This window comes from Epinephelus moara, chromosome 6, assembly GCF_006386435.1.
Source record: "Epinephelus moara isolate mb chromosome 6, YSFRI_EMoa_1.0, whole genome shotgun sequence".
Classification (NCBI taxonomy): domain Eukaryota; kingdom Metazoa; phylum Chordata; class Actinopteri; order Perciformes; family Serranidae; genus Epinephelus; species Epinephelus moara.
Window position 1 is genome coordinate 12,686,658 of NC_065511.1, and position 9,412 is coordinate 12,696,069.

The following is a 9,412-nucleotide window of genomic DNA, read 5'->3' on the forward strand; positions in this document are numbered from 1 at the left end:
TGTGAGATTCTGTCAGATACCCAGCAGATATATCCGATATAAATGGACAGCACATTTTTGAAACTGTTGAAACTCAAGCTGGAGTCCGGGATACCTGGACATTGATCGATGACTTCTATGAGGCGAGACAGAGGAGAGGAATCTGTCTGGCAAACAGAAATGTCATTAATGTGCTAAACGTCCGTGGGTAATCTCACCCTAATTGTATTTTTTTTTCACATGACAGCATCAGTCATCATATCTACCCAAAGGCCTACACTGCTTTCCAGACTAGACTTCTCACTGCAGTAGTGGCAATCACTGCCTGCTGCATGAAGCTTTTAAACATATTGGTTATGTAGCTAATTACATGAGAGCACAAATAGCCCGTCAGATGTCTCTTACTGTTAAAAAAAAAAAAAAGCTGCAGGGACATTTTAGGGATAATTGCGTTTTTCATTTGTGCAGCCTGTTTCATTTAACACTGCAACATATCATCATAAACATAGATTTAGCTATATCAGACAGCTGTATCAAATCAGCCCTCTGGAATATAGCTATAAAAAAAACATTCAGGCTTATCTTAATTCTACATTCCTCTCTGTATAGGTCAAATTTCTACATGAGTGAGTTTTAGAATTGGGCTCCGAATCATTTGCCCATGAAATGCTATGTTCAAGGTGTACTCTGAGAGACTAGGTCACAGGTTCAGAGGAATCCTCCCTGATGCTGAAAAGGTAATATTTGGAAGAGACTGCATTTCAAATTCAAAGGTAAAGACCATCTTTCATTCATTTATCTCCTCACACCTGGATTGTTACAACAGCCTCTTTACTTCTCTTGAGCAAAAACCTTTTGACCCGCAGAAGACTGTATAGAACTCAGATGCCAGGCTATACACCAGAGCTAAGAGGTGTGACGACATCCTGTCTGTTTTATCCTCCACTGGGTCCCAGTATGTTTGAGGATTGATTTAAAAATCTTTGATCAAATTTCAGGCTTTGTGGCCTCCTTGTTACGTGGCAACCCATTTTCATCCCCAGGTCACCAAAGCTTTGTCACACCGCCTCAGCACCTCATACCAATGCACAGGGCACCCATGAGCATCTGTATGTGATGCACAGCTGTCTCCTGGGTGCAACATGAAGTAACACGAGGTTAACGATGTGAAACAGCCGCAGTTAGGTTTAGGCAACAAATCTACTTGGTTAGGTTTGGAAAAAAGATCATCCATCCATTTTAGTAACCGCTTATCCTGCAGGGTACACCCTGGACAGGTTGCCAGACTATCACAGGGCTGACACATATAGACAGACAACCATTCACACCAACAGAAAATCTAGAGTCAGCAATTAACCTATCCCCAACCTGCATGTCTTTGGATTGTGGGAGAAAGCCAGAGTATCTGGAGAAAACCCACACTGACACAGGGAGAACATTCAAACTCCGCACGGAAGGTCTCCCTCCTGGGATTGAACCAGGAAGGCTCTTGCTGTGAGGCTACAATGCTAACCACTATACCACTTCTTTGGTGTTAAAAGAAGTAAGCTTGTTACAAGGAGTATGTGAGGACCATACATAAGTTACATTAAAACAACGCTGACTTTTGGTTTCACACAGGACACAAACAGCATTCTCCTGGATTAAAGTCCTTTGTTTGTTTAGCTGATTCCCCACCCCTTCCTCCCAACATGTACTTTCACACTATTCATACTGCATAAGTTGCTTTCAGTAATTGCTCTCAATATTGTCACGGATAAGTACACATTGGAGTTAGCTGAAAGCCCAGTGGATCTAAAAAAAATTCAAGGGTGTTGTTATCACATGCTGAGGGGTGTGACGCAGCATCTGTATTTACAAACTGGGAATGAGAATGATATATCTGTGACCTTTTTGTTACAGCTTGAGATGCTTGAACAGCATAGGTGGCATTACGGTTGGGTTAGATTTGTTTAGAGAGGCTGTAACAGGGGGTTATCATTTGCATTTGTAAGCTAACAGCGTAACGAAATGCATCATTTCATCATCAAACAACCTGGTAAAGAGGTACCAGAAATAGTGAAAATGAGAGAGCAGAGGCAGGCAGAGACACAGAGTTAGAACAGCGGGGGAGACCTTGTAACATGCTACAGTAGCTGCTCCAGTGCTACTCCATCCTCACAGTGGTGTTAGCGTTGTTAGCTCATCCATGTGTTAGCAGGAATTCAGAGTGAAAATGGGGCATTGAAACAATGCAGGGGGCAGCATTGGTGGGGGTGTGTTGTTCTATGAGAGGAGACAGAGAAGAATGTAATTGGAACCACGTTGATACTTAACAATACTGGACAAATCTGCCCTTGCAATACAACATCGACTTTTGTTTCTACATTTTTTGTATGGTTATGATTAGGTATTCACACCACTTGGTTAAAGAAAGATCCTGCTTTAATATGGTAAAGATGCAGAGTGATTTGTGGCACAAGTGTGATAGGCATTTAACCAAAACCACAACCTTTCCTCAACCTTAATTTTGTTGTCTAAACTGAACCACACATGGAACCTTTCATGGTACAAAAAGGTCGCACTTCTGTCATTTGGAAAAAAACAAAAACAAAACATTGCCTTGTGAACATAATCCACACAGTAATTATGTGAACTCTTAGAAGGCACTGGTTTGAACAAGACTTTGTGTCAGTTTACTGTGATCAAGCTGATCTTGGATAACACACCCTTCTAACAAAGCAGAGTCACAACAACACACCAAGGGCTGGACACAACCAACCCAGATAGTACACAGTGGCCTACATACTGGGTTGACAGTGCGTTTGATTACAGTGGGTTCACATCCTCTGGCCACCCTGGAAATCTGTGCCATATCCCAGCACAAATCTCAACAAAGACAAATAACTCGCATTGATGAAGATCCTGATGATCTTACGTCCCTGATGGCTGGGGATAATTCACCTGGTGGAAATACTTGCCCAGTGAGTAGGACAATGCTGTTTTGTACTTTCCAAATTAGTAAGAAAGGTATAGAACACATTTTATCACTGTGGGCTCGTCCGGGATTTGAACCCGGGACCTCTCACACCCGAAGCGAGAATCATACCCCTAGACCAACGAGCCATGTGAGATCATTTCAAAGGCTTTTTCATGTTGAGGAAATGTTGCTTGATTTAGCATCTGTCTTGTGGAAGAAGTCGGATGAAATAGGTAAAAATCATTTTGTGTGCTTGTCCTGCAGCAAAAAGAAACCATGTCTGCAATATAGGCCTTTTCCATGGAGGACATTACCAAATGTTGCAGAAAAGTAAGCACAGGCTGTATTCTACTTAGTAGAATACAGCCTTACTACTAAGTTTCTGCATCATGTGAATACTGTCTCACGATCTCACTGTCATGACTTACTGAGACACTGATAACTGCTGTGGAAAGTGCAAAGTTGTGTACTTGCTAAGCACAGGATATTCTGCCCTTGTACAGGATTTGACACAAAGACCTCTCACAACCTAAGCGAGAATACCTCTAGATTGAGGAGCCCCGTAAGAGCTGCCACGCACTTTCCCCTCCTCAAAATGCTGCTCTAGTTAATAGACTAAAAGACCATCAGAGAAAATAAGTGTCACATTTTTACTTTTTCATGTAAGGCATTCTGACTTGTCACAGTAGGGAAAGCAGAGGTGTAAGTGATGAATTTAGTAATGGCTGAATGCCATTTAGCTGCTTCAGTTTCAGGGCCCTGTGTCAACATAGGATTTGTCTAAGTAAAGTGCGTTCACCTTCCAAAGACAGACTGTGTATTTGTAGCTCTGTATGTCATTGTTTGTTTTTTCTGTTTGTGGATGTAAATGTACCTGCGATTAATTCCTGAATGAGTTTCCCTCAAACAAAAGCCACTGAAAACACAGCAACAGGGTGGTACACCCACATTTGGTACCTAAAAAATCTGCTGCAAAAACGATGACAGGTTGCTAAAAAATACGCTGGAAACACAGCGACAGGCTGCTTCAAAACACCTGTAGCTGACGCTCATAACACTGCTATATAAGTTGCCATGACAACACCGGAAGTCAGCATGCGCGGTAGATATGTTGATATCTGATTTCTTTTTATATATATATATATATATATGTTTATATGCATTTATAAACCCTTGGCGTGTAATTCATAATTCTGCTGCCAAACCTTGTTAAAATGTTTCTGTTAAAAATGTTTATGAAAAATACTTCCTCCATGAGTCACATGAACCGGAAGTGGTGAGCGGGGATTAGGAAGAGAGAGAGATGAGAGATGATGACAACACGGCAGATTTTTATGCTCTTAAATTTTGTCTACTGCTGGTTCACAAGGCGTACACGGTAAAAGTTATTTTGGCTAACTTTGTTGAACATTCGTGTTGACGAAATAAGTGACTGAGATTAATGTTATGAGGTTATTGAAACGCTTTACTTGTTTCCAGTTTTCACGGTGTTCCATGACTCTGAAGAGAAATAAATGTGACTGTGGACATCAGTACAAAGCGTGGATTTTTCATGACCAGAGTAGATACAACACCTACATTTGGTGCCAAAAAATCCACTGCAAAGATGATGACAAGTCGCTAAAAAGCTGCTGGAAACACAGCACTTCACCAAATAACAACCAGTTTTGTCGTTTGTTGGTCTTGAACAGTGGTCTACAGTAGTCTGCAGCTTGGCAGATGTCTCATCCAGGTTTTATGCCATACACTATGCCCTCCATGTCCAGATGACAAAGGCAGTTCATGTATTACATCACTTTAGAAATGTTTATATGCTACATATGACAGGTGCAAATGTAATGTATTCATGGTTTGCAGAAATGCACAATGCCAACATTTTCTTCTGGCCCCTGCGCTGCTGAAAATGACCTTTTCATTTCACCTTAATCATCTCTATTGCTTCAGAGATCCATTCATTCTGAGCTGGTGAATGTAAAGCAATTTGGTTTCTCATGATTATCGTCTTTGTGATCATACATATCAAGAGAAAGATCATTAAATCTCCCAGTATACATGACCATGGTGTGAGTGGAATGGCGAAATGACTGTGGATCATCATCGCACAGGTGTGAATGATGAAATTAATAATGACTGAAGGCCATTTAGGTGCTTTAGTTTCAGGGTCTGGTGTTGACATAGCATTTGTCTAATTAAAGTGGGTTCACCTTTCAAAGGCAGGTTGTCTAGCCTGATGGCATCTATGAGTTTGTAGTTTTTTATTTCAGTTTGTTTTTCCCCATTAGTGGGTGGAAATGTACCTGTGATTATTTCCTGAATGAGTCTCCCTCTGACATTAGCTGAAAGGAGGTTAGAGCTTATTGCTTTTTAACTATATGAAAAATGACATTTAATTACAGAAGGAACCCCAACAGCCTTTATCATCAGTGCATTTTCCAAATTCCCTCTTCCTCCTCCTCCTCCTCGTCTCAGAGCTTAATATCTGAGTTCCTCATCCATGCACAAATAACAATAAAGTATATTTGCTTTTAGCTGTTATCCTCCCTAGCCTCCATCTACAGCAAGACTGTCTCATTCTAAAATTATGAAACCACCCTTCACTCTGTGAGGTTGCCACAGTAACTACTGAGTGGATGGCATTACCATGAATGGAGCATCACCGGCTGTTGTACAGTACAACACATTGTATACTCCCTAAAAAGGGGTCACTGAGTATCCTTCATTAGTATCCTGAAAAGGTTAATGCACTACCTTGCTATTTCTCCTTCCCAGGCTCCTGCTTTTTGGAGCACGCTGTTTATCTTCATTTTGTGACCTATTATCCATGAGATTTGAAGAGGAGGTTTTAATGCCACAAACGGTTGTCAATGGCTCATTTCATTTCCTGCCACTGCTTCCATTTTCCTATACGTTATATTAAGTATGGCATGTTTTTCCTTTATGTTTGATTCTGTCTATACACAGGAACATTTCTATATTTCTTTTTTATAATTTCCTCTGAATATGAACTGTATGATGAGAGGCAGACAACCAGGCAACCATGCAGACAATGTTAATAGAAATTTCAGGGTAGGGAGGCTACCTCAGTTCAAGAACACATCATTATTGCTCTGCGGTATTGTTCTTTTACCCTAATGGACCTGCTTTTAACATTTTCCCTTAAGTGCAGCATTTAAAACAATGTGAAAAGAAATTACAAACCAAACAGCAAAAGGCAAGTTAGAACCAGTTAAAGAGGCTACACAATGAAGTCATGACATCAGCGTTTCCATTTTCTCAGGACAAAAAGGTCTTTAAAATCTAAAGCAATATCAAGTGACACTTTCCACTGCGCTTTATGGATGCTGTATATTTTGAAAGCTTTAACTATTTGTATTGGATGAACAGTGCCCTCCTCTTCTTAAGACAGAGTGAAGTCATGCATTCAGTCATTAGCATAATGGCAACTGCAGTGGATATCTGCAGGAGGACTGAGATCCAGTAATGGTGAAAACAAACATTTTGAGACAAATGAGAAAAGGCAGAGTTTTATGTGGTTATAAATCTATATCAGTGCTTAAACTTCCTTCCTTTTCTTCTCTTTACTTTTCCAGTTCAGAGTCAGAAAAAGGGGCTGATTGTCCTGACAGTAACCCCAACAAAATGGAATTGGAGAAACAATATCGGCTTTTCTTTCTTTTGGATAAGACATTTATTGGTCATCACTCCCTACTTTGCTCTCCAGTCTGGCTGCTCTCTGTCTCAAAGCATTGCCTCAACATGGCTGTGTCTCATCTTTTTTTTTTGTCTGTTTGTTTTTTATACGGGCGTGGAGGCATCATGTTTTTGGGTTGCCCCCCGGCCCATCCGCTCATCGGTTCGTCAGTTCATCCCATTGTTATAAACGCAATATTTCAAGAACGCCTTGTGGGAATTTTTTCAAATTTGGCACAAATATCTACTTGGACTTAACGATGAACTGATTACATTTCAATAGCCATAGATCAAAGGTCAAGGTCCCTGTGTCCCATTATTGTGAACGCGATATCTCAGGAATGCCTTGAGGGATTTTTTTTTTTTTTTTTAAATCTGGCACAAACATCCACTTTGACTCAAGGATGAACTGATTACAGTTTAAAGGTCAAAGGTCAAGGTCACTTTGATCTAGCATCCATCTCATTCTCATGAATGTGAAATCTCAAAAACACTTTGAGGGTATCTCTTTAAATTTGGCACAAACATCCACTTTGAGTCAAAGACAAACTGATTAAAATTTGTATAGTCAAAGTCAAGGTCACTGTGACCTCATCCATCGCATTCTCCGTCACAAGACAATATCTCAAGAAAACCTTGAGGGAATTTTCTCAAATTTGGCACTGACGTCCACTTTAACTCAAGAGTGAACTGGTTAGAACTTGGTGTTAAAAGGTCAAGGCCATCATGACCTCATATGACATGTTTCTGGCCGTAAATCAAGAATTCATACGCTCATAATGACAAAATTTCACACAAATGTATAATAGAATAATATGATGAAGTGATTACATTTTATATCCAAAAGGTCGAAGGTTAACTCCACTGTGACATCATAATGCTCTGCATAAATGCTCTTCTGGCTGTTATTCAAGGTCATAACTCAGGGGCAGAAAGGGAGACATTTGGTCAGATAATAAATTGGCAACATTAATCTTGGGTTTTCACCTTGAAACAGTGATGATTGTATAGATCTTCTTTATCTTCTTTGCTGCAGGGAGGCGGGACCCATGTGTGTGTATGTGTGTGTTTGTGTGCAGACATGCAAAGCACATGGGACTAGATAAGATGCAGCCACTGGTGAAGTAGGCAGACTGGTAGCCCAGTGTGAGGCTTTTTGTTAGATCAAACAACCCTATGGTGTCCATCTCTAATTGTCACAACAAAATAACAAAACTCAACCATCAGTGTTTTGACCTGTAGTTAACAGAGTGTATGTAACATGATGTATGTGCGATGCTAAGCACTCAACACATAGATTTGGATTGTACAAGATGAACTAATCAAATGAACAAGATACTATGCAACATACAATGGTTTGTGTGATATCTTACGAAAAAACACATGCAATGATCGTATGATATCTAACAAATTAGTGCTCCACAAATGATGTTACGTACTCAATGTAAAGTTACGCTGGTTTGGTTTAGGCAAGTGATGTTACTTTGGTTAGACTTAGGAAAATAAACATGGTTGGGCATCTTTAGGTTTAGGCAAGTGAAGTCATGTAGGTTGGGTTTAGTAAAAGAGTAACAAGTTATTTTGGTTTCAAACGGTTCCAAACTGCAGTTACCTGGGGGAGAGTCCAGTGTTGTTTGGCCTATCCATCACCCCAACCTATCCCCTCAAGCAGAGTTTTGGTCTTTATAATACTTCCTTCCTTACTCCTGTTAGCGCATTGTTCACATGATAGCAACCTCCTCTATTATGTGGGTTATACATGAATTACTGGCTCATGATTACGTGGGTTAAAATTGTGGGTGCACTACTTTTTTTATGCACAGTGCATGAGAACAGCCTGTTCTATGTCAAAAAACAAAATTAAAGTTTTCACTATCAAAATGTGAAATCAACATTTTGGATAACAGTAGGCAATGCTTCGGCTGAATGAATACTTAAAAGCAACATAAATGAGTTTCCAGTTGTGGGATTTCCTACCAAGGTAGATCTCTGAGGAGCATGCTGGGAGCAGTCCAGTAGGCAGTAATGATGGCAATAAATTTTCTGCCCCACAGAATTTACAGATGGAAGAAATAACTCTGTTACTGGTTCCCCTTGGGTCATAATACCTTTACCTTTGTCCCAAGGATTCTTCCTTTTCTTCAACTAAGCTTTTTGTAGGAATCACCAGCTGTGGCTGTGGAGAACACACAAGCTAGAAAGAAACATTGGTGCTCTTAAAGAGGAAAGCAGAAACTTCTAGTCTTGTAAGTTTAAAAGGTTAATAGAACCTTATCATTTGTCTCTTTGGTGACTCAATTCAAACTAGGTAACACAATAAAATGGCACTAGAAAATGAACAATCATTGAGCTGATGTTGAAACAAGATTAAGATTCTACAGTCATACTCAAAGCAAAAATGCTAACGTCAACATACTGACATGGTCAGAATAACAAGACCAACTGATGCTGAAGCCATTTACATTGGTTACTATGTTCACAGTAGTAGTGGAGCATGTTAACATGCTAACATTTGCTTATTTGCACTAAATACAAAGTATAGCTAAGAATGATGGGAATGTTATTCGTTTTGCAAGTAATTAGTCATAAACCAAAGTATTAGTCAGTTTGAAATTAAGGCCCAATCCCAATTCCTATCTTAACCCTCAATCTTAACCCTCAGTCTCAAAAATCCGCGCTCCCGCGAAGTGCTAGTGCTGTCCCGATTCTCACTGTTGAGTTGAGGGCCAAGAATAAGGGCTGTATGGCCCTCACTTTTAAGATTTTCCAGGACCACCCTTGGCA

The 9,412-nt window shown here is 40.1% G+C and overlaps 1 non-coding gene across 1 annotated transcript; it reads right to left on the bottom strand.

Moving 5' to 3' along the window:
• Window positions 1-3,012: 3,012 nt before the first annotated feature.
• Window positions 3,013-3,084, bottom strand: trnap-cgg (transfer RNA proline (anticodon CGG)). Its single transcript has one exon. It is a non-coding gene; the product is annotated as a tRNA-Pro (tRNA).
• Window positions 3,085-9,412: the final 6,328 nt, after the last annotated feature.